We start from the raw sequence: 26,718 nt of genomic DNA, 5'->3' as shown, positions 1-26,718 counted from the left end.
AATGTGATTATTAAACTAGGCTTTTTTTGGTGTTTAGATATTTTCACCTTTAACCTAGAAAAAGCTTTTGGTACCAAATCCTCAGCTGGAGTAAACCAGCACAACTTCACTGACTTCAGTGGACCCATGCTTATTACATGAGCAGAGGATCAGGTCAAATAGCTGCAAAATTCATGTTGGGGTGGGGAGGGACTAGACTATCTGAGCTGCTTGAAAATCACCTCACAGTTGCAGGGTAGGATTGCTCAGGGAAGGCAGCTAAAATGCATTGCATATAGTTTCTCTGAACAGGAGCAACATGTACACCTTGCTAGCACTTGCAATATATGTGCTAACCGGCTAAGGAAGGTGGCCACAGCCCACACCATTATACTGCATCCTGTGGAGAAAGCGTGTGGGCACCAGTGCCAAGTGGTGTAGATTTGTTACTTTTAAGTTACTATATATATTTTTAATGTTAGATTTCATGTTTTAGATTTGCAGTGACCGGTAGTAAATGGTGAATGACAATACAAGGTAACCTGGCTCTTAACTTTTTGCACCATGGAACACTGGAATAAGTTTCACGGTTGAAAGGCTGACAGCAGCCTCTGTGCTTAATTTTTACTTTGTTAGTATACAGCTATATCTGAAGAAGGGCAGCTTCTCAGAAACATATGCCCTCCATGTTTCTGGTGACTGGTCTCCAAAATGGGGTACGAAGTAGACAACCATGGGAAGTTCATGCAACACAGAAATCTGTCTGAAAAATAGTCGCTAGCCAACACATTAATCACAAGCCGCAACTGACTTTGAAAGGAATAGTTCACACTTCGAGTCTCATTGAGCTTACACTATAGCCAACAGAAATTGGTTGGCTAATTGACTTTTAACACATATTCCATCTGAATCAGAGATCTAAATACAGAAATTTAATACTCAGTGATATCAGCTGGTGTTTGTCAATACCTTGGGGATTGTGGGCCTCAGAATCAATATATGGATCTCACTGATCCCAAAATGAAGTAATTTCATCTGGAACACAAAAAAATTGATGGCATTTTTTTTTTGAACTTACATTTCACAAACACATGTATGAAAGAATATCAAAATGAAAGGTACAACTATGAAAGGGAGAGAGGCTGCTGAATGAGATGGCAAGTCCATCAGAGAAGTGAAAGGCATGGCACATATGGTGCTTGCATTCCTTTCAGTTCACTGAGAAGCAGACCACAAATGCTGCAAGCTGTGATGCTAAATATGCAGTGTCACAGTGCGTATCATTCACTACACTGAGCTGGTGCCTCCTGCTGGCCATCTTGGGGATAAGCTCAAGGCCAACACCCAGGTCTGCAGTCTGCACACTGTCATTTGATCTCCGCCATTTGCCTGCAGCCCCTTTTGAAGCCCCAGGAACCACAATGTCCTCTTCATGGCTTGACCCTCTGGTTGTGTCACTGTCTGTGTTCCCCCCTTCTGGGGGAGTTTAACGCCTAGTCCACCCACTTCCCCAGTGATGAGTGTGGGGGACCCAGGCCCGCCCACTACTCCGGGTCCTGACCCAGGGACTTTGTAGATGGCAATCACATGCTGTGTCCCCTCAACTCCTCAGTACTTTTCCCTGTGTCACTTCCCCATGGCCCAACCCCTTCGTTGCCCTTACCTCAGGTCCTCAGCATGCCAGTCCTAGCAGCCAGCCAGGAGCTCCCTCTTGCTCCCCTCTTCCTGTCCAACTCTGCTCTGTCCAGGGTGCTAGCTTCCTTCTACTTGCAAGGCATCCAGTACTCCTTCCTTGTGCTCCAGGAAGTAACTGACCCTGTTCTGCTCTGCAACTCTTCTTATATTGTCCTGTCGGGCCCCGATAGCCTGCTTCCTGCAACTCCTCTCCTATTGTCTGCTTCCTGCAGCTCCTCTCCTATTGTCTGCTTTACACAGTCTCCCTAGGGCTGCTTTTAAACCTTTCTCTGCCATTTTGGGGCAGATGCCCCTTCACATGCAGTATGTATGATGGTGAAGTAAATTACATTATTGAACAAATATATATTATGATTTTAACTAGATCTCAGAGAATCTCAAGCATTTTTGAGCATAATAGGCCAGATCCTACACTGGAGCTACACTGACTTAACCACCTGAGTATCTGGCTCAGTGCATTGTGTTTGCTTGTGATAGCACTATTTTGTCTTGCTTTCCATGAATATTCTAGGGCATGTGTTTACTAGCAAGCATGTTCATGGAAACAGTGAAGTGCACGTTATTGCAGAAAGCAACTTTAAAACTCATAAATTTGCACAAGAAACCTGATTGAGAGTTATTCTCATTCAAAATGCAGCAACAATACCAAGTAACTTGTCAGATGGAACTAGATAAACAATCAAATTAGATAATCACAATCAAAATACATGACACATTTAGGTATTGAATATTCACAATGAATTGCTTGTGAACAATCTACAGACCAAGAATTAGCCACAGAAGTTATTTGATTAATGACCACAAATAAGCTATAAGAAAAGTGTAAATTACTTGTAATAATTTGCAAACAGAAAGAGGCTAAATTTGTTTAATACAATCATCTGCTACAAATTATTCACTCACCTTTAAATTTAAACTGTCATAAGTTATGATTAAGATATGAAAATTGGTGATAATTCCTATATATAGACTGTGCTTTTAATTAAATATTTTGGATTAGATATATGAGCTTTAATGTTTCAGTCAAACATTGTTTGTTTATTGACCACATAACTTTAGTTACAATTGCTATGTTTCTCCTGTTGGTTATGGTAATTAAATGGCTACGAAGTCCTTTCTTTGTTGGTCAGACAGAATAAGTCAAATGATAGGAACAAAAATGCAGAAGCAGAAATTTGTCTGGATTAAACACAGACAAAAATCTGGAAAAATGAAGTTCTGGAAATGATACCCGAATCTGATCAACACAGTGAAAAAATTAAGTGCAGAGTGTGTGGTGACTTCTGGTTTCCTGGTCATGTGATTGACTGCATCTAAGTGTGTTGACATACATTCCATTTAAGTGTGAACAAAGAAGAGCACAATTTAGCCCTAAGGACATCAATTATATGTTAGGGACAGTTTTGATTCAGTGTAACACAATGTACTTCTGATTCTGAACTACTTAAAACAATTAAAAATCTAAAAATTGTAAAAACTCTTGGAATCTTTACTCATTGCTAAATTTTGGCATTGACTCTAATAGGAAGTTTGCCTGATAAGGCCTGCAACATTTGGCTGGTTGTATTTTAGGTACTGTGTGAGACACTTTCTGCATGTTATCTTAAGAATTTCTGTTAGTCATGCTGCAACAAAACATGGCAAGGCCCAAAGGATCAGCATGCAATGCCACTCTGGAAAGCTATGTGGTACAGTAATATATTTGGGTCATAGATGCAGTAACAGTCAGCATCCACTAGATGGCAAAAGGATGAAATAGTTATACAAATATTTATGGACAAGTACACATGGGGTGAAAGGGTTGTTCTTACTGAGCCATGAATAATAGAAGACAATGCACACACATCTATAATATGTACAATATACGGAAAGTAACTGGGGGAGGGAGTAGCTATTTTAATTAATATTTAATTAAATGCACAGTCTATATATAGGATAGAACAAGAAGCAATGGGCTTAAACTGCAGCAAGGGAGGTTTAGGTTGGACATCAGGAAAAAGTTCCTAACTGTCAGGGTGGTTAAACATTGGAATAAACTGCCTTGGGAGGTTGTGGAATCTCCATCTCTGGAGATATTTAAGAGTAGGTTAGATAAATGTCTATCAGGGATGGTCTAGACAGTATTTGGTCCTGCCATGAGGGCAGGGGACTGTACTCGATGACCTCTCGATGTCCCTTCCAGTCCTAGAGTCTATGAATCTATGAATCTATTTTAGATGTGATTCCAACTAACAGGGAGGAAATAGTTGCAATTCTGAAGGTTGAAGGCTATTTGGGTGAAAGTGATCATGAAATGATTGATTTCTTGATTCCAAGGAAAAGAAGGAGTTAGAGCAGCAGAATAAGGATTATGGATTTCAAAAAAGCAGACTTTAACAAACTTGGAGAACTGGTAGATAAGATCCAATGTGAAGAAAATATTCACAAAGAGACAATATTAAAGATGCAACAGCAAACTATCCAAAGGTGAAAGAAAGATAGGAAGAATAGTAAGAGACCAATATGGCTCCATCAGGATTTCTTTGAAAAGCAAAAAGGAATCCTACAAAAAGTGGAAATATGGACAAATTGCAAAGGACGAGTACAAAAGAACAGCACACGCATATAGGGACAAAATCAGAAAGGCAAAGGCACCAAATCAGTTACACCTACCAATGGGTCTATAAATGCATTAGGAGGAAGAAAAAAATGAAGGAAAGTGTAGGTCCTCTACTTGGCAGGGACAACATCAGGCTAATAACAGACAACATGAGGAAGGCTGAGGTGTTTAATGACTATTTTGCTCCAGTCTTCAAGTCAGCAGCATCTCATGAAGTTCATCTTAGTATACTTAAGGAACTAGCTGAAACAATCTCAGCACCATTAGTGATTATATTTGAGAACTCAGAGGATGGGTGAGGTCCCAGAGGAATGGAGATGGGCAAACATAGTACCTAGTTTTAAAAAGGGGGAAAAAAGAGGACCCAGGGAATTATAGACTAGTCAGCCTAACTTTAATACATGGAATGATACTGGAACAAATTATTAAGCAAAAAATGTGTAATCACCTAGATGATAATAGCGGATATAAGGAATAACCAACACAGATTTGTGAAGAACAAATCATGCCAAACCTAATTTCTTTCTTTGACAGGGTTACTGGCCTAATGGATGAGGGGAAGCTGCAGACATTATATATATCTTGATTTTTAGTAAGGCTTTTTGACACAGTCTCAAATTACATTCTCATGAGCAAACTAGGGAAAGTGGTTTAGAAGGTTTACTATAAGGTGGTTGCAAAATTGGTTGAAAGACTATACTCAGAGTAATCATCAGTGGTTTGCTGTCAAACTGGGAGGCACATCTAGGGGAGGGTCAGTCCTGTGTCCAATACTATTCAATATTTTCATTAATGACTTGAATAATGGAGTGGAGAATATGCTATAAAATTTGCAGATTACATCACCTCTGACGGATTGCTCTAGCACTCTGAAGGACAGGAATCCAAAACAACCTTGATAAATTGGAAAATTGGTCTGAAACCACTGCAATGAAATTCAACAAGGATAAGTGCAAAGAACTAGTTAGGAAGAAAATAATCAAATGCACAGCTACAAAATGGGGAATAACTGGCTATGGACTAGATGACCTCTTGAGGTACCTTCCAGCCATACATTTCTATGATTCTACAATTAAAATTGCCCACACAACCTTAACTCTGGCATTTCCTAACTTTTGAGTGCTTGACTTTGCAACCTTAACATTGTTTTAACATAGTTTGTGTGTAATTCATAAATATGTTTAATGAACCCAAGACTAACATCCCTTCCTTTAGCAAGGAAGACAAGACATCTCCATCCCCAACTCACTACATTGTCATCTATCATCATTCTTTGTGCTGTACAGTGTTGGTACTTAAAAAAAAAGAAATGCCCATTGCCTTACATAGATTATAAGATTTGTATTTTGCATACTTCAGTATTTTCAGTATTCAAGGTATTTCCTATAGTAGGGATTGGGAAACACTAGAGAACACTTCAGATTATATCTATTTATCTATTTATTTTATATATTTATTTGTGAAGTTTTTCAGAACCATCACTATTATGATCCTTGGGTGACTTCTCCGTTTATATGATAACATTAATCTTCATGCCAATTTGAATACCTTTTTCAAATACATATTGAGACACTGCTTTAAGTGCTTTCCTGAAATCTAGATATATTACTTCTGCTGATTTCCTCTGTATGCTAATTTTGTAGTTTTTAAAACAATCAATTAACTTTGTCTGGCATTAGTTTAGGGAATGGAATGGATCACAATTTGCATTCACCATCATAAGGGCTTACTGGTCACATAACTAACAAATGTGAACGCTTCCAGGATGCGTTCAGTGCTATGGCTGCAATTTTCTATTTCTATGTAGGACTTTTCCTCATGCATGCAGTTCTTCTATAAATCAAGCCAATGCATCACGTTCAGATTTAGGAATCTGCAGCAAGACAATCAATCTGTGCTCAGCAAGCAATAAACACACAGTGCTCTGGCCAGATGTGCAGGGAAGTGCTTACAACACCCCCCTGCCGTAGATTGATTCTTCTGAATGGAAATTGTGAAAATGGCACATCACATACCCTGTTTCTTACCCACTTCATTTTCTTGGTCTCTCAGGAAAAAAATATTCCTCGGTATACCCTGCAATAATATTGCACCACATTGTCTGAACAACAAAATAAAAGAGAAAGCTAACAAAGAACCCAACGTACAGTAGTTTAGTTAGATATGGTACAGCATATGCAATTTATATTGTTAATGACCTACTACTTAATTCTCAAATGTTAATGCATATATAGAACCCTGGCAAAAGTGGAGACAGTTCAGAAATTCGCAGCAACCAGTGGAAGATGCCATTGACCCAAAATTGTGCTCCTAAAGGAAAACACAATACAGATGCTCCCCGACTTACGCAAGCGTTCCGTTCCAGAACACCTTGCGTAAGTCAAATTTTGCGTAAGTCGGGAACATATCTCCGACAATTACACACACACATAAAAAAGCTTACAGAACTTTTTCTGTAAGTGTGGATTTCCGTAAGTCGGGTTTGCGTAACCCAGGGAGCATCTATATATGATTTCCTATAGAAAGCTTCCTTTGCTTGCCTACTACTAACACAATCATTAATAGTATGAATTCTACCTCTGACTTGTTATCTTTAATAATCACTCAGTGCTGAGGACCCAATTCTGATGCGATTCACACCAGTGTACAAAAATATCACACTTAACCTTCAAACATTTTTAGTTACTTTGGTTTCAGTATGGCATTGTGATAAATCATAATAGTTATGTTTTCATTGCATCCCCTTGATACTGAACTGTATGGGGCCAAGTATATCCTCCAGAGTCACTGAAGTTACACCAAAGAAGGCAAAGAAAATCTGAAAATAATTGGCTTGAAATAGCCATTTGTACAAGAAAAAAAAAAGCATTCATAGACTTGGCCTTAACAAATATAATAGTTTAGTGTGTTATATATGAGGCCTAATTTCCTCCTCATAGTTACCAGTTTTACAAGAACAGACTTAAATTAGGTTATTTCTAGGGCTGTTGATTAATCAGTTAACTCACGCGATTAACTCAAAAAAATTAATCGCGATTAATTTCACTGTTAAACAATAGAATGCAAATTGAAATTTATTAAATATTTTGGATGTTTTTCTACATTTTCAAATATATTGATTTCTATTACAACATAGAATACAAAATGTACAGTGCTCACTTGATATTATTTTTATTACAAATATTCGCACTGTAAAAATTATAAACAAAAGAAATAGTAATTTTCAATTCACCTCATACAAGTAGTGTAGTGCAATCTCTTTATCGTGAAACTGTAACTTACAAATTTAGATTATTTTTTGTTACATAACTGCACTCAAAACCAAAACAATGTAAAACTTTAGAGCCTACAAGTCCAGTCAGTCCTACTTCTTGTTCAGCCAATTGCTAAGACAAACAAGTTTGTTTACTTTTACTGGAGATACTACTGCCTGCTTCTTATTTACAATGTCACCTGAAAGTGAGAACAGGCATTCGCATGGCACTTTTGTAGCTGGCATTGCAAGGTATTTATGTACCAGATACACTAAACATTCGTATGCTTCTTCATGCGTTGGCCATCATTCTAGAGACACGCTTCCATGCTGATGATGCTCATTAAAAAAATAATGCATTAATTACATTTGTGACTGAACTCCTTGGGGGAGAATTGTATGTTTCCTGTTCTGTTTTTCCTGCATTCTGCCATATATTTAATGATATAACAGTCTTGGATGATGACCCTGCACATGTTCTTTTTAAGAACATTTCACAGCAGATTTGACAAAATGCAAAGAAGGTACCAATGTGAGATTTCTAAAAATGTCTCCAGCACTCGACCCAAGGTTTAAGAATCTGAAGTGTCATCCAAAATCTGGTAAGCACAAGGTGTGGATCATGCTTTCAGAAGTCTTCAAAGAGCAACATTCTGATGCGGAAACTACAGAACCTGAACCATCAAAAAAGAAAATCAACCTTCTGCTGGTGAAATCTGACTCAGATGTTGAAAATGAATATGCATCGGTCCACTCTGATTTGGATCGTTATCGAGCAGAACTCATCACCATGGACATATGTCCTCTGGAACAGTGGTTGAAGCATGAAGGGACATATGAATCTTTAGTGCATCTGGATCATAAATATTTTGCAATGCCAGCCACAACAGTGCCATGTGAACGCCTGTTCTCACTTTCAGGGGATATTGTAAACAAGAAGCGAGCAGTATTAGCTCCTGCAAATTGTAACCAAACTTGTTTGTCTGAGTGATTGGCTGACCAAGAAGTAGGACTGAGTGGACTTGTAGGCTCAAAAACAAAACAATGTAAAACTTTAGAGTGCAGTTATTTTTTTGTAATACATAATTCTACATTTGTAAGTTCAACTTTCATGATAAAGAGATTGCACTACAGTACTGGTATTAGGCAAACTGAAAAATACTACTACTTTTGTTTTTTACAGTGCAAATATTTTAAATAAAAAATATAAAGTGAGCACTGTACAGTTTGTATTCTATGTTGTAATTGAAATCAATATATTTGAAAATGTAGAAAACATCCACAAATATTTAAATAAATGGTATTCTATTGTTTAACAGCACGATTAATTGTAATTAATTTTTTAATCACGTGACAGTCCTAGTTATTTCTGATATATTCTGGTGTAAGTGAGAAGAGAATCTGGCTCAACTTGTTTATTACCCTAACAGCAGTAATATATTTCAAGCAGCAGTGTATTGCTGAATGTTTGAATGGCTAATATTTTTTCATTTTGGTAAGCAGAACCTACCCAAGGTAAATACGGAGTCCCTGGAAATATGGCATATGGAATATCTGTAGCTTAATGATAATCATATATGCACTGATATTGTGGGCCCAGTCACTCAAACTAACACTTTCATTTTATTAGTTATATTTCTGACATGACAGAAGTTTCAAACAAAAATGTTGGCAGTTTTTCTTCAGCAGAAATCAACCTGATTGCATCTCTCATATTTGGACATCCTTGTCACTGTTATTCAAACATGGAGGGCTCAAGTGTCAGGTAGGAACTCAAGCAAAATGATTTAAGGGGAAATTATTACTTACTTCAGAAAAAGTGGTTCTAAATTTCTTTAAGAAGATTAATACTTTCCTCATTAACTTTCTGGTTGTGATTTCAAAGCACATGAGCTCTACCTCTTTCAGAATATAAGCAGCCAACTTTAAAAAGAAAATAAATATATCTTCAAATCTTCCGTGCAACTTTCCTAGTTCTCTACACCCATCATATTCAATATGAGGCTAAATGGTACTCATCTAGGCCTTTCAAAGTATATTTCATTGTTTAATGCTCTTTGGATATCCAGAGATCGTTTTGTAAAAGGTTGAACCTCCATAGACACATACTGACATGTAGCACACATTGGGTTAATAAAATCTATTATAACCATTTTGGGGGAACATGAAATTCATAATAGATTAATTCCTTAGCACAGATAACCGCTACCCAATTTAACATCTCAATTAAGCTGCACTGTATGTGGCTGGAGCTTTTGAATAAAGATGATGAGATCTGATTAACTTTAGCTTAGCTGCAATACAAAATTTTATTAGATATCAGATTCAAAACAGAAATATCCTTAGAACTAACCATTTTATTTTTAGTAAGTGATCGCCCTCTGACTCCAATTTTTGATTCCTGGCACTACTCCCAGTTTGGAAACTTTTATTGAAAGATTTATATGTCTTTGAGGCAAGTTAATAAGATACAGACTTATATTAAATCAGCCATTTTAAAAGTGGAAGTGGCTGCATGTTTCTCTAAAACACATCTAGTTAAGGCACTCTCAGTTGATAGAGCTGTCAGTAAAGGGTTAGACATCAATTACTGTATACTTATGCTGCCCTGTGGGCTTAGATCCATGACTTACTAGTAATTTTATTGACATCTGTCTAGTGAGCTCTGGCACTTGAAAATTGACCCATTGCATCATCCAGGTACAACACAATATTATATCATCTCTTTGTTATCAAGTTTGGGATTATCCTGATAATGTAGCTAAAACTGGATGCGAAATTATATTTCCTTAATATGAATTTGTTTTATTGTCACCTTTCAAGCAAATTCTTATTCAATATGCATTGCAGAGTTAAACAACAAATAATAAAGAAAGAATGAGAAAGAGAATAGCCATGGAGAAAATATATGTTTTTGATGAAATTAGAAAAGTAATGGACAGTTAATTAGGGTAACATAAGTCAACATCACTGATTGAATCTTGGTCTAACTGAACAATATTCAAGTAACTCAAGTCAGTTCTTTGTACTGTGTCTACCTAATTACTGACCCATATAGTTCATAGGTGGTCATTTTATTCAAGAGCTGTTAGTTAACTGTAATCAGAATCAAGCATAGGACAACATAGTTGCTCTCAAAGATGCTGGCTTTGCTCGATTTTACATCAGAAATCAGGATTTTAAGGATTTAAATTACCGCATTCTGTGCTAGATTCTGATACCTTTACTTGTATTAAGTAGCTTCCTATTCCACAAGAGGTTTATTCATCATGAATACGGGTTATAGAATCAGAAAGACAAAGAACTTCTCCACCCTTGAGTCTTCGCCCATCTTTAGAAATGAATTGAAAATTAACCATCTTTTGACGTTCTGAAATACTTAGATTTTTGGGGGGCCTCTATTTTCTGCTCAGGACAAGAATCAGAGTTATTGTACCAAAATACAGTGGAAGAGCCTGTTCTTTTGGTATTTACCGCTTGGATTGGAACAAGAAGCATCATCGAGCCTGCAGCTCATGTGATTCCCATTCCAGTTTTGCAACTCAAGAGGCTCACGTATAGGTAAAGCTTTGGATGAGCACCTGAACCTTTGGATTCCAATCTTAATGGAATCCTGATTCCGAATTTATTAAGAATCACCCATCCCTTAAAATCCTGAAATCCTTTTGAAGGTCTAACTTTAATTTTGAAAGAAAGAAAAATGTACAATTGAAGCAGCACATCCATCCTCACATGCTCCATTTAATCTCTATGTTGTTAAAAACCTCCCACATTTGCTACAATGCACAACTACAAAAAAAAAAAAAAAGCACCAGGAAGAAGTGTTATATGATTTGATACTTTTTATGATATCACAATGGAGAGTATTATCAAAGTTAATGGGGGTTAATTTAAATGGAAATTGAGGAGGACATTCTGGCCCCACTGAAATCAATAGGAGCTTTGCCAATGTATTCAATAGGGCCAGGATTTCACCCTGAGTGCCCAAATCCTTTAGCCAACTTTGAAAATCTTAACCAGGATGAAAGGGCTTGCTTTAGGAAGTTATGTTGCTTGTGGGCTTCATGGCAGAGAATCCAGCTTTTCCAACCTGAGGGAGTGTTGTGGAGCTGGAATAGCAGCCACAGGACCTCCAGGTGCTGGCCACCAAAAAATTGATATTGTCTCCAAAAATCAGCCCAATAAATACAGAGTGTATGCATTACATGGCTTCTTTTCCTCCTCCTCCCCCTCTCTTGCTCGGTCTCATTACTTATGGTTTCTGGTAACAGTATAAACCATGAGAGAGAAAGCAAATAGTCTGAGTGTGTCACAAGTGCCCTATGGTAAAAATATAACCTTATATGTACAATTTGGGTCACATGTGTCTGGAGAAATCAAAAGAAGATAATTAGAAAATGCTGATGATGTTGCTTTGGCTTCGGACATCCTACTCATTCTGTTGGTGCAGCACAGCGCTCCATCAACATGAAGCATCACATTTGCATACAGTGTGTTACCTGAAAGCAAGAAGACCATCTTATACCTCTTCTGGTTTCATTTTGTAATTGAGTACTTCTCTACCTCTTTCATGTAACACCTTAATACATTTCTATCACCATCTCTTTTTATGCAGTTGATCTCTAACGAATTTCTCACTCAGTCCCACTGATTAAAAAAATGGATGCCTTTGAAGACATTGTTCTGCTTTGCTGTGGAGTAAATGTAATTTTTTGAAAATTAGAGTTCTTACATCTTGCTGTTATATCAGTGTTTTATACTTATTATGCCAAAAGGATAAAATATTAAAAGTGTATCATTTAGAGGGCTAGAGTATGCACAATGTTGTGACCATGTATTGAATGTATTTTATAGAATAAAATGGACACATATTAGTCAGAAATGCAACTGATAATCATGCTATCAAGTAAAATTGTAATGGGCAGAAGACTCATTAAATCTATAACTTGTCTAACCCAAAAGGATGTGAAACGTAAAAAGGGGGAAAATATCTGATTTCTGCATAATATATTTATATATATATATATTAAAGAAAATCCATGAAAAAGAACATGAAATACCTTTAGATTAAATATCAGCTGCTCTCCATATTTTAAATCCCCCATTTTCTCATATGACCTACAGCTGTGTTAAAAAGCTGTTGAGTAAAATTTTCAGAAGTGTCTAAGTGACTTAAGAGCCTGCAACTCATTAAAAGTTAATGGGACATAAGCTCCTAAATCACTTCTGAAAATGGGACAATGGTTCCTAAGTAATTTAAGACTGCTTTTGAAAATGTTACCCACTGTCACTAACAACCATCTCCGTGAAATAATAAGGCTCAATTCATTTCAATAAATATTTTGTTATTTAGGCTGGGATTTTGCATGCTTAATTTCTTTAGGCTTCTTCTCACCAGGCAGATTCAGTTTGTATATCACCAGGAATTTACTCTGCTCTGATTGTAGTCATATGTTTGGGACTAATGTGACTGTAACACCTTCTGTGACTATTTCTAGTATAGAAAATGTAGCCCATTTCTTCCATCACAATTAGCTACACCTTGACCTGACTTGTTAATTGTTTAGATTATTGTGCTTACTATTGTAACCTTCATAGGGTAAGCTGATGACAGTGACATATAGGTGGAGTTGGCAAGAGATGCTGAGGTATATCGTGGATTATCGATTATAGAACAGGCTCCTCTATGGGGGTTTGAGGTACTGCCAAGTCTTTAGAGTTTTAAGTTCTCTGGTGGATATTTATGTGTGTTAACTATCTAAGTTTAAGGCTAAGCATAGTGGGGTATCTAATCCCAGTTTGTGTTTTAGCAATTGTGGGTTCAAATACGTCTGTTGTATTAAGATTATTTTTATAAAGGGGTAATGTATACTTTTAGGTATGACAGCTGAGTAGGTTAATTTACTGGAGGTTAAGACATATGTTTGATCACTGTAAGTAATGTCAGAAATGCCATCCTATGCCCCACCCCTCCAACAAGATCATTTGGTTTTGTTTAAGGTAGCAGCAGCAGTGCTTTTTAGGAAACTCTGCCATTTTACCAAACTAAGGAATAATACTGTCCCCTCCCTCCTTCCTCTGCTCTGGATGACCCTAGATATAGGGATCTGGTGCAGTGCTCTCACTGGGGTGTAGTGACTAGAATTTGGGGAGGCCACAGTGTGGGCTTGTACTGCAACCTTAAGCAGTGAGGCTTTGAGCAGGAAGAGGCAGGGGAGGGCCAGGGCCAGTGGCAGGAAAGCAGAAGAGAATCTTACAAATGTAGCCTCAGGGCTGCAGTCATATCCAGTGGGTAAGTTCCACTGCCACTCCTTAGCCTGGGGAAATAGGTCCAGTTATTAGGTGTTGGTGTGAGTATGAGGGGAGAACACGAGCCTCTGATTTCAGCTACATCAGTAATACTGGGAGCTGCTGCATGCCTAGCGCTCGTTAAAATCATGCCACCTATGTAAGTGTCTACATGTGGATTGAGTAGCCTAATTTTGGACACCCGTTTTTTAAAAAAGACTAGGGTGTAATTTATTGTCATGATAGTCCAATTATACTCGTCTTGCTTGAAACTGAACTGAAATATGCCCAGAAAAGCTGGTTGTCTATGAAATTATTGAGCATTTTGTTTCATTGTCCCAGTTTTGCCTAGCCTTTCCCCTTGCCTTCCTCTTTTGGAGATCTCAAAACGCTAAAATGGACAAAAAAGAAATTGAAAGAGCAACAAATCTGGGAAGATAACAGATTTCTAGTTGGTTGTAAGGAAAGCAAGGAGGTTGATGGTAGATAGATATTCCATTGCTTAATTAACAACAAAAGAGATTCAGAACATGCTGGAGATCTCACAGCAGTATTTATTCCATAGTTTTGGTTAAGTTTGATAGTTAGTGGAACAACTTGGCTGGCTGATAACAATGTCCTGCAGAAATATAACATCAAACAAGATTAGAATAGTACTTCGCATTTGTAGGGTTTGGACCTCCTTTCACTTACACCACTGAAGTAAATGGAGTTATGCTGATGTAAACCTATATGAGAGGAGAATTAGACCCATATATGCTTAACACCTTTCATCTGAGGATCTCAAAGCTCTTTATAAACATTAATAGCGCTGTAGCACAGCGTGCCGACTCACCGCCATGGTGCCTCCTGCTGGTTACATCAGGAATTAGCTCTTCCAGCTCCAGAGTGCCTTCTGCTGTCCGGTGTTTCTCCTGCTGTCGCTACTCGTCTTACCACTGGCGTCAGTGTAGGCCCCATGCCCCCCTCGCCCGTGGTGCCCCTTCTCTGGGGTACTTCTCTGCAGCAGTGTCCTCAGACTCAGGGGTCCTCCCCTCCCTGGGGAACCCCAATCCCCTAATCCCACCTCATCTCAGTGACCCACTGTGAGTCTTCATCTAGCCCCATTCCTCAGGGGCAAACTGAAGTTTGATGTGGCCACTCATCATCGGCAAGGGGGTTGGACCAGCTGCCTCTTCTTTCCCTGGCTGCTTCCCCACAGCCGCAGTACCTCCTCAGGCCTTGGAAGCAAAGCCTCAGCCGGGGAGATCGCCAGGCTGGAGCTCCTCAGATCTTCTTGCTCTCCCCAGCACTGCTCTGTCCAAGGTACCTCCTTCTACTTGCAGGCAGCCAGTCTTTCCCTCTCCAAGGGTAGGTCTTCATTACAGGGGGGGGGGTCGATTTAATATACGCAAATTCAGCTACACGAATAGCGTAGCTGAATTCGACCTATCGGAGCCGACTTACCCTGCTGTGAGGACGGCAGCAAAATCGACCTCCGCGGCTCCCCGTTGATGGCGCTTACTCCCACCTCTGCTGGTGGAGTAAGAGCGTCGATTCGGGGATCGATTGTCGCATCGCGACGAGACGCGATCATTCGATCCCCGAGAGATCGATTTCTACCCGCCGATTCAGGCGGGTAGTGTAGACCTAGCCCAAGGCTGGAAAGAGACGGCTAGCCTTCTGACCCTGCAGCCCTTTTATAGGGCCCAGCCTGGCCCTGATTGGCTGCCTCCCAGCCTTCTCTGATTGGCTCTCAGCCCCAGCCCTCCCCAAGGGCTGGCTTTTAACCCCTTCTGAGATGGAGCTGGGTGACTGCCTTCCAAGCGCCTTCCAGCATGCCTACAAAGTAGACATTTTGTAGCCAATTTACAGATGGGTAAGATCTGTCATAGAATGGTTAAATGGTTTGTCCAAGGTCGTACAGTGAATTATTCGCAGAGCTGGTGAATCATGACTTTCAGATTAGTAGTCTAGCTACTTGGCCATACTCTTCTATTACTGCTATTAAAATTAACAGAACAGGACAGAGCTGATTCACAGGTGGTGTATATTACACATAGATGAGTCGCTGTACGTCTGTGAAGCACTGTCAGGTGAATTTTCACACATGCAGTAAAGGGTGGGTTCTAAACCCATTTTTCACCTTTTTATACCCTCTTGCTAGTTGTTATCCTTTCTATAACCCCATCTCTCCCATGTGCAAGGTACACTGACCTGCAGATGGGTAGCTGTGTTAATCTGTAACCATATCAGTCTCTCCAGTGCATCATCAAGGATCTACAACCTATTCTGAAGGACGATCCCTCACTCTCACAGACCTTGGGAGATAGGCCAGTCCTCGCTTACAGACAGCCCTCCAACCTGAAGCAAATACTCATCAGCAACTACACACCACACAACAGAAATACTAACCCAGGAATCAATCCCTGCAACAAACGCCGTTGCAAACTCTGTCTGCATATCTATTCAAGGGACACCATCATGGGACCTAATCACATCAGCTGCACTGTCAGGGGCTCATTCACCTGCACATCTACCAATATGATATATGCCATCATGTGCCAGCAATGCCCCTCTGCCATGTACATTGGCCAAACCAGACAGTCTCTATGCAAAAGATTAAATGGACACAAATCAGACATCAAGATTTGTAACATTCAAAAACCAGTAGGAGAGCACTTCAAGCACCCTAGGCACTCAATAACAGACTTAAAAGGGGCCATTTTTCAACAAATAAAACTTCAAAAACAGACTTCAACAAGAAACTGTAGAACTGGAATTAATTTGCAAACTTGACACCATCAAATTAGGCCTGAATAAAGACTAGGAGGGCTGGGTCACTACAAAAAATAATTTTCCCTCTGTTGATACTCGCACCTTCTTGTCAACTGTTGGGAATGGGCCACATCTGCCATGATTGAATTGGCCTCGTTAGTACTGACCCACTTGGTAAGGCAACTCCCATCTTTTCGTGTGCTGTATATTTATACCTGCTTACTGTATTTTCACTCCAGGCATCTGATGAAGTGGGTTATAGCCCACGAAAGCTTATGCCCATATAAATGTGTTAGTCTCTAAGGTGCCACAAGGACTCCTCGTTGTTTTTACTGACCTGTAGATGTTTAACTTATGCCAACTTTTGAATCACCTGTGAATTTGGCCCAGTTATGTTTATGGGCCTATTCAATGCCTACTGAAGTCAATGGGAGACTTTCCAGTGACTTCAATTAGCTTTGGTTTGGGCCCTGAGTCATGTGTTAACCAAACAATTAGTAAAGTTACTCTCTTCAACTAATTAAACTGCATAAAGATTATGGGCCAAATTCTGATTGTATTGAAGTCAACATTAGAACTCAAATGGAATTAGGATTTGGTCCTAAGTAAATAAGAGATGAAAAGTAAAAAGAACTGCAACATTCTTCTATATATTACTAGTGCTACATTCTGCAACTCCTGTGGAACTGGCATGCATTTCAAAGCACTGGCCAAGCTATTTTCCCTGTCCTTTGCAGAAAAATCAGTAAGGATTTGTTTCTGTCAGTGTCTGAGAAGATTCTACTAACTTTATTTCTGCCCTTAGCAGAGATAATTTGCACTCCTAAAATGTTTGAAACTTCTCCAAGTCTTTTTTTAAAATGTCATGTAAAGTAGTTGCTGACTCTGCCTCCTTTTTCAGCTGCACACCCTTGAGGTGTGTTACTGAGGCTGTGAAGTTGGATATGTTAGGTGCAGAGTTTATGAATATGAAAAGCAAGAAATTTGCATGATTGTGGTGTATCAGCCATTGAAATTCTTTCCTGTTTGAGCACAAAGTGTGTATCAGTGCATGAAACATTTAATTAATGAACACTAAATCTTTAAAACAAAAGCTAAACTTGAGAAGAAAAGAGAAAAGTAGGATTTAACTTCTAAATGCATTTCATTTTCAGGAATCTTTAAAAATCATCTCTGAAGATCCAGTGTCAATACCACTGCAGCTTCAAAACTCATTTCTGCTGCCTTTTGCACTGTTTTAAACTTTTACTTCTAAAATCAAAACAAGGGAACGTAACCTTCCGTTTGTAGTTTCTCTTTTATAAAATGAAAGACTTCAAGGCTTCAAATGGCATGAGGGCAGCAATTATGCCATCCAAACCCACCATGACAGAATTCTAGGAATAATGGCATAGCAGCCTAGAAAAAAGGCAAAAATACTTATCAGAGGTAGGTGAGGTTTTATTCTATTTACTTCATACCTCTTTCATGGGTTCTCAAGGTGATGAAAATGAACTTACTGTTAACTTTCCTTTGAGACAATGAACATCAATTAATGTTCCATAAATTAAATAATTGAAGTTAACGTGTTGGTTATGCAACTTCATAACAGCCTTTTCTATCCATTAGCAATGTTCAGTTTGTACTCACACTAGGAAATGGGGGAGGATAGCTCAGTGACTTGCATATTGGCCTGCTAAATCCAGGGTTATGAGTTTAATTCCTAAGGAGGCCATTTAGGGAACTGGGGTAAACATTTGTCTGGGGATTGGTCCTGTTTTGAGCAGGGGGTTGGACTAGATGACCTCCTGAGGTCCCTTCCAACCCTGATATTCTATGATTCTATGAAATGTAATGTGTATATACATATATTCTAATATTTGGATTCTGCAAATCTAGACATGCTGTTACCGTCTGACCCACAGCTAGGGTGTATAATATGATATTTGATATTAGCTACCCTACAGAGTCATGGTCATATTTTGGATGTGACTGTTAGAAGTACAGTACAACTGCTGGAATACTGTGTTTGGAGGTAACTTTACAGAACATAACCATTCACTAGAGGCTCAAGTCTGTTCTCTTTACTCAAGCCAAATTGCCCCTAAACTCATTGGGAAGTTTGATAGCAGTATGGCATGTAGAATCAAGTGCAATAACTTTACAGAGAAAGGCAACCCCTTATTACAAACGTTACTACTGTCTTCTATAACAATGGTGTAAAATGCAGAAGACATCACCTTGGCTTTCTTCTGTCATGTAATACACCTTTGGACATGATACGCATGAAAACACAGGCCACTAAAACACTAAAACTGAGTGCATCTGAAGATTTCTCAACCTATCATTTTAAATAGAATTACTTAAAAAAAAACCCAAAAAACATAACTTGCAAAGGTACTGTGGTCACCATTAAAAACAATTACCACTATTTCCAGTCCCAGATATGGGGGGATACTGTTGGCAAAATGATTTCTTCTATACTTTTTTATGGCTGTTTACAGAATCTGAGGCAGTATATGTTTGAAGGAATGTTGTATCATGGCTTAAGTCTTTTTTTTTTTTTTGGCCTCTTTTTTAAACTTAGCTTTGCTATGAGGAACTAGCACATTGCAAGAAAAATCTTGCAGTGTCGAGGTCTCCAACTGAACAAACTAGTTTGAATAAAAACTGAGTTGAATTTAAACTTTGAGGTTTGAGAAAGTTTGGCTGAACTATATCTAATGAAATTCATTTTAACACTCCCATCACACTCTTAAGTTTTGATTAGCTACCAGAAGGAAAACAGTTCTTGTGATTTTTCAACTAGTTCCAGACAGATGCAAGCAATACGGGAAATATTATGTAAAAACCTACACAAGTCATGTGAGTTTTCCATGTGATTTACAGATCAAAGGGATACACACAAGTTTTAGATTAACAAAATCAAACCTTTTTGGATCATGTTTATGCATGACAACAAATAACACTTAAAATTGAAAATGTAAGACTTCAGTTTATGCTTTTTTTTTTGTTTCTTTGTTTCTGAGGTTGCTATTGGCTTGAACTGTGAGAATTTGTTTACTCCTTTGTCCTTAATGTGGTGTATTCATCATGTTCTGGATACCTACATGCCCTAATTCCTTCCTTCAAATCCAAAATCTTATCAGTACCTGGAATATACTGGACTAAAACCACTACTGTAACTTCACTGACTGCAGGGACAATTTGACCTAGTATAATTTCACTTGTTATGACCTATTATAAAAACTAGGCCATATGTACTCCTTCAACCAACAGGACTTACATCTGACAATAGGATTCCTGGGTCCTCTGGCTGGGAATTCATTAAAAATCATTGCAGGTTCTCTGCTTATGGAGCAGACTGGAAATTCTGTGGTACTTTCATGAAAAAGGAGGTTTTTAATTAATTAAATATGAAAATGAATAATACCATCAATACATCAATCCTACATTATTTATTTTGATATTAACTTCAATTTATTTTACCTTGTCACCACACTTTCTTTCTGGATATCCCAAAAATAGAGGTATTGATAAGGCATAACTGTGTTGCAGAAGTTGTCAGGGATGGAACTGAAGGTTTTGGCAGCTGTGAAATTGGGACTTTTGGTGCCCCGCTATGGAGTGGGAAACGGTTAGGAACTGTAGGACAGCTACATTAACTGAATTTTGTTTTCAGTAGTCAAGTGTGAAATAGAGTTGATATTAAAGTCATCTTAGCTTTCTGACTTAACCCAATGAGGTAAATGGGACAATTCACAGCTCTCAAAGCTATTGTTGCAGACTCTCTGCCGATTCATTGGGTATGTCTACACTGCAATGAAAACCTCCCAGCTGGACCATGCCAGCTCACTCGGGCTCACAGGGCTCAGGCCGCAGGGTTATTTCATTGCAGTGTAGACTTCGGAGCTCGAGCTGGAGTGAACACATGACCTAAGTTTTAAGTGTGGACCAGGCCTAACTGGGTAACATAGCTGCGGTGCCCAGGGGTCTCCACAAAAATCCACATCTCTAAGTGCCAGAGGTATGCTGACCTGACTCCTGGTGTAGATTCAGCTAGATGGGTCTTCCCTTGACCTAGCCACTGTTGCTTAGGGACACACCCATCACTATGGTCTTTGCCTACACCACAGGTTTACAACGGCATAGTTACAACACAATAGCTAGTCCACTACCGCACTTGTAGTGTAGACATGACTTTGTCTAACATTACATCAGTTTACACTGGGGTTTTGTTTTAAAGATTTTTTTCATAACTATAGGCTATACTCAACTCTTTTTTTTAAATGAAAGTTTAGATTCTGGATCCCAGTTCTGGATCCCAGTGGTAAGGGGAGGGTTCTGTGACAAATTCTGCAGCTGGAAAATGAGGCTTTAATTATAAGAACAATTTTCTCCTGTCATTTTGTGGTGCAGGCAGCAGCAAAGAGCACGGAGAGGTGCTTGGAATGGATACAGAAGAAAAGACTTTCTTAGTCATTACCTAGAAGTAGTAAGGAGTCAGAATTACTTCTAGGTGCAAGTGAGACACTAACTCTCTAAGGGATCTCTAGCACACTACTAGGGTCAGTCAGAGCGTCGGGGTTGGTGCAGAGGGTTCACACCAACCTTTTGTCTTCAGAAGTAAATCCTGATATAAATTACAACTGAAAATGTGTTTGGCGGTCTCTTAAAACTGGACTATAGCATGAATGTTACTGGTAGCTAGTGTGGTGCGCTAGCAGAACTGCACAGGAAAACTTGTGAAGCCCCTGCCTACAGTATGCTTGGCAAAAGCCAATGATGTTAGTCTCATTTTCATTTTCACCCACAGATTTTTAAAAGAAAAACATTACCAAAAAAGTGAAATCAAGATTATTAAATGGAAAGGTCATAGTATACTAATCACTACTCACCTTTAATAGGGGACACAGGAATTCTATCATCAGACCCCTGCTAGAGCCGAATATCAAATTTGGGTAACCGGATTGATGTCTAAATCTGGTCCCTCTTCCACTCAGTGTAACCAGAATAATTATGATTAGAGCTATGAGAAATGTTTACAAGAAAACAAAAAAAATCATAGAATCATAGAAGATTAGGGTTGGAAGAGACATCAGGAGGTCATCTAGTCCAACCCCCTGTTCAAAGCAGGACCAACACCAACTAAATCATCCCAGACATGGCTTTGTCAAGCTGGGCCTTAAAAACCTCTAAGGATGGAGATTCCACCACCTCCCTAGTGAAATAGTTTTCCATTCCTGTGCTTCAACACCCTCCTAATGAAATAGTGTTTCCTAATATCCAACCTAGACCTCCCCTGCTGCAACTTGGGACCATTGCTCCTTGTTCTGTCATCTGCCATCACTGAGAACAGCCTAGCTCCAGGTAGTTGAAGGGTGCTATCAAATCCCCTCTTACTCTTCTCCTCTGCAGACTAAATAAGCCCAGTTCACTCAGCTTCTTCTCGTAAGGCATGTGCCACAGCCCCCTAATAATTTTCATTGCCCTCCGCTGGACTCTCTCCAATTTGTCCACATCCCTTCTGTAGTGGGGGGCCCAAAACTGGATGCAGTATTCCAGGTGTGGCCTTACCAGTGCAGAATAGAGGGGAATAATCACTTCCCTTGATCTGCTGGCAATGCTCCTACTAATGCAGCCCAATATGCTGTTAGCCTTCTTGGCAACAAGGGCACACCGCTGACTAATATCCAGCTTCTCATCCACTGTAATCCCCAGGTGCTTTTCTGCAGAACTGCCGCTTAGCCAGTGGTTCCCAGCCTGTAGCAGTGTATGGGATTCTTCTGTCCTAAGTGCAGGACTCTGCACTTGTCCTTGTTGCACATCATCAGATTTATTTTGGCCCAATCCTCCAATTTGTCTAGGTCACTCTGGATCCTATTCCTACCCTCCAGCATATCTACCTCTCCCCCCAGATTAGTGTCATCCGCAAACTTGCTGAGGGTGCAATCCATCCCATCATCCAGATCATTAATGAAGATGTTGAACAAAACTGGCCCCAGGACCGACCCCTGGGCACTCTGCCTGATACCAGCTGCCAACTAGACATCAAGCTGTTGATCACTACCCATTGAGCCTGACGATCTAGCCAGCTTTCTGTCCACCTTATAGTCCATTCATCCAATGCATACTTCTTTAACTTGCTGGCAAGAATACTGTGGGAGACCGTATCAAAAGCTTTGCTAACAGTAAGATATAACACGTTCACTACTTTCCCCATATCCACAGAGCCAGTTATCTCGTCATAGAAGGCAATCAGGTTGGTCAGGCATGACTTTTCCTTGGTGAATCCATGTTGACTGTTCCTGATCACCTTCCTCTTCTCCAAGTGCTTCAAAATGGATTCCTTGAGGACTTGCTCCATGATTTTGCCAGGGACTGAAGTGAGGCTGACCGGTCTATAGTTCCCCGGATTCTCTTTCTTCCCTTTTTAAAAGATGGGCACTATATTGCATTTTTCCAATCGTCCAGGACTTCTCCAGATCGCCATGAGTTTTCAAAGATAATGGCCAATGGCTCTGCAATCACATCAGCCAACTCCCTCAGCACCCTCGGATGCATTAGATCTGGCCCCATGGACTTGTCCATGTCCAGATTTTCTAAATAATCCTTAACCTGTTCTTTCATGATTGAGGGCTGCTCACCTCCTCCCAATACTGTGCTGCCCAGTGCAGCAGTCTGGGAGCTGACTTTGTCTGTGAAGACCAAGGCAAAAAAAGCATTGAGTACTTCAGCTTTTTCCACATCATCTGTCACTAGGTTGCCTCCCCATTCAGTAAGGGCCCCACACTTTCCCTGACCTTCTTCAAATCACCTGGCTTCGTGTGTCAACCTGAAGTAGCAACTTAGAATTTCAGCTGACTTTGTTAAAAAAAATCAGATGGGTGGAAGCAGCATTGTAACAAGCTGGACTGTGTTGGACTAGGGTTTGTGATTGGATGTAAGGCTGGATGAAGGTTAGAATTCAGTGTGGGATTCCACAGTGCTGGAATTTTGAACTGTTGACATGATTTGAGTACCAGATGATGAAGCTCATGTGATCAGTTGATTTCTTGAGATGTGACATCTCAAATCATATAAATCTTGTGATAGCAACTGTTTTTGAGATATTTCCATCATCTCAAGCAAAAATATGAAAGACCAGCCATTCTATGGTTCCAATTTAGCTATGACTGAGAGAAGAGGCTCCTTTCCATTATGAAGCCAAAGAAGATCTGAAACCTTAGTACAGTTTCTCTCTGTGAGGTTCTAATCCAAATCCCATAACTACAAAAATGTGAACACATTCAGATTCAAACTTCTAGTTTTGTCCCATCATTAGTTGAAAGTATGTGCAACTTTTGAGGAACCTAGGGCCCACTTTTGAGTGAACCTGGGCTAATATATGTTTTTGCATCAAAATTGGGTGATTTTGCTTGGTTCCAGTTTGTGTTTTCTCAGGTTTCAATGCAAAACCAGATGAAACTCAGCTTATTAAAGTTCCTTTGTGTCCCAAAAAACAAAGTAAAACTCAAGTAGTGTGAACTCCAACAGATCAAAACCAAAGACAGTATTGTATGAACCTCTGTAAAGTGGGATTCCTGAATCTCACACAACTCTAAAAACAAACAGTACACCATCCTTTCCCCAAATTGGCATCTGGCACTGTAAGATGTTGCGATACACCAGCTCAGGGGGTTCCCACTAATCAAACATATTTTCCCCTTTATTGATATGTACTTAAACTTTGAGGGAATCAAGATATGCTTCTCTCCACGAGGCTACTACATTTTAAAAAACATATTTACTCCAATTTTTACAGTAGTCAAAGCTTAGTGAACCATTAAAAGTGAACCAGTGAATTGAACAAGACTGAACTGAACAGCAACAACAAAATAAAAGTACTGAAAGCATGCCTATGGCAACAGCATTTATTTTAAATCCATCTCTTACAGTATTTGTGATACATTACAAGAGTCTAGTAATTTCTTTGTTGCTCTCCCTTGCTTGGACAGCCTCCAAGACATTCAGGCAAATCTTCAGAGGTGGTCTCTGACTTTGAGTGCCTCAGTTTCTGGGTATCCAACTTGAAACACCTCGGGTCTCATTTTCAGAGAGGCCAAGCATCCTCCATTCCAGTTGGCTTCAACTGGTCCAAGGTGTGTCAAGCTGACCATACAAAATCAATGACTACTTCTGGAAACTTTGGACTTTATGTCTTCATAAAGAGTATTTATTCTATGAACTATACAAAGAGTGACTTCCATCTAAGATAAACTTTGAATAGTCCTACTGGCTTGACCAGGGTGAGGCTTCCTTTTGGATTACTTTGTACATTTGCTACCTACAGGTCAGAAAAGGTGCTCAATCTGAGGGTTTTATTAATTGATTCTGTCCAATGTAGTATCTAATCAGAATCTAGCATATTTATTTTTATGAATATTATTCTCTCTCTTTTAATAGTAGCTAGACAAATCCTTCAGTAAGTGACAACAATCCCTAGAAATACAGAAAACAGAGTGATAAATCACAGGAGGAGTGGTCAGCTGAGAATTGCCATAGCCAGCTTTCTGTAAGCTTATCATCATCTTTGTGTGCCAGCACAAAGAAAATGAAAGACTGTTCCTTTATGCACCCCCCATTTGAAGAGCAGAAAGAAAAAGTTCCTGTGACCTGGTATACCAGTTTAGTGGTTTGCAATCTTCTCAGATGCATAGATTCCAAGGTCAAGGTCATAGATCCTCTGTATATACCTGTATAACACAGGCCATAGGACATCTCCAAAATAATTCCTACAGCACATCATTTAGAAAAAAAAAATCTAATCTTGATTTAAAAATTGTCAGTGATAAAGAATCCGCCATGACCCTTGGCAAATTATTCTAATGGTTAATTATTCTCATTGTTAAAAATTCATGCCTCATTTCCAGACTGAATTTGTCTAGCTTCATCTTCCAGACATTGGATCATGCTGGATTGAAGAGCCCATTATTAAATATTTGTTCTCCGAGAAGGAACTCACAGACTGTAATCAACTCACTCCTTAACCTTCTCTTTGTTAAGATAATAGATTGAGCTACTTGAGTCTATCACTATAACACAAGTTTTCTAATCCTTTAATCATTCTCATGGCTTTTAATCTAAATCCGCTCTGATTTTTCAACATCCTTTTTGAACTGTGGACACCAGAACTGGACACAGTATTCCAGCAGCAGTCTCAGCAGTGCCAAATACAGAGGTAAAAATCCCTGTATTCCTGCTCAACATTCCCCTGTTTATGCATCCAAGGATTGCATTAGCCCAGTGGTTCTCAAACTTCTGTACTGGTGACCCCTTTCACATAGCAAGCCGCTGAATGCGAACCCCCTTAAATATATAAAACAATGTTTTTAATTTATTACACCATTATAAATGCTGGAGGCAAAGCGGCATTTGGGGTGGAGGCTGACAGCTCACGACCCCCTATGTAATAACCTCACCACCCCCTGAGGAGTCCCAACCCCCAGTTTGAGAACCCCTGCATTAGCCTTTCTGGCCACAGCGTCACTCATGTTCGGCTGAATATCCACCATGATCCTCAAATTGTTTTTCAGAGTCCCTGCTGCCCAGGATAGAGTCCCCCATCCTCTAAGTATGATCTACATTCTTTGTTCCTAGATGTATACATCTAGATTCAACCATACTAAAATGCATATTGTTTGTTTACACCCAGTTTCCTAAGTGATCTAGATCACTCTGAATCAGTGATTATTTACCACTCCCACAATTTTTGTGTCATCTGCAAACTTTATCAGTGATGATTTCATGTTTTCTTCTAGGTCTTTGATAAAAGCATAGGTCCGAGAACAGATCCCTGAGGGACCCCTCTAGAAACAAATCTACTTGATGAGGATTCCCCATTTACAATTATATTTTGAGACCTATCAGTTATTCAGTTTTTAATCCATATAATGTGTGCCATGTTAAGTATATGTATGTATGTATGTATATGTTGTGTAGTACCAAGTCAAACACCTTACAGAAATCTTAGTATATTACATCAACATTATTACCTTTATCAACCAAAATGGAATCGCATGAAAAAAGATAAGTTAAATTTGACAGGTTCTACTTTCCATAAGCCCATGCTGATTGGCATTAATTATATTAAACTTCTTTGATTCTTTACTAATTGAGTCCTGTATCA

Source organism: Chrysemys picta, chromosome 6 (genome assembly GCF_011386835.1).
Source record: "Chrysemys picta bellii isolate R12L10 chromosome 6, ASM1138683v2, whole genome shotgun sequence".
NCBI lineage: Eukaryota > Metazoa > Chordata > Testudines > Emydidae > Chrysemys > Chrysemys picta.
Note: the sequence above shows the minus strand (reverse complement) of the source record.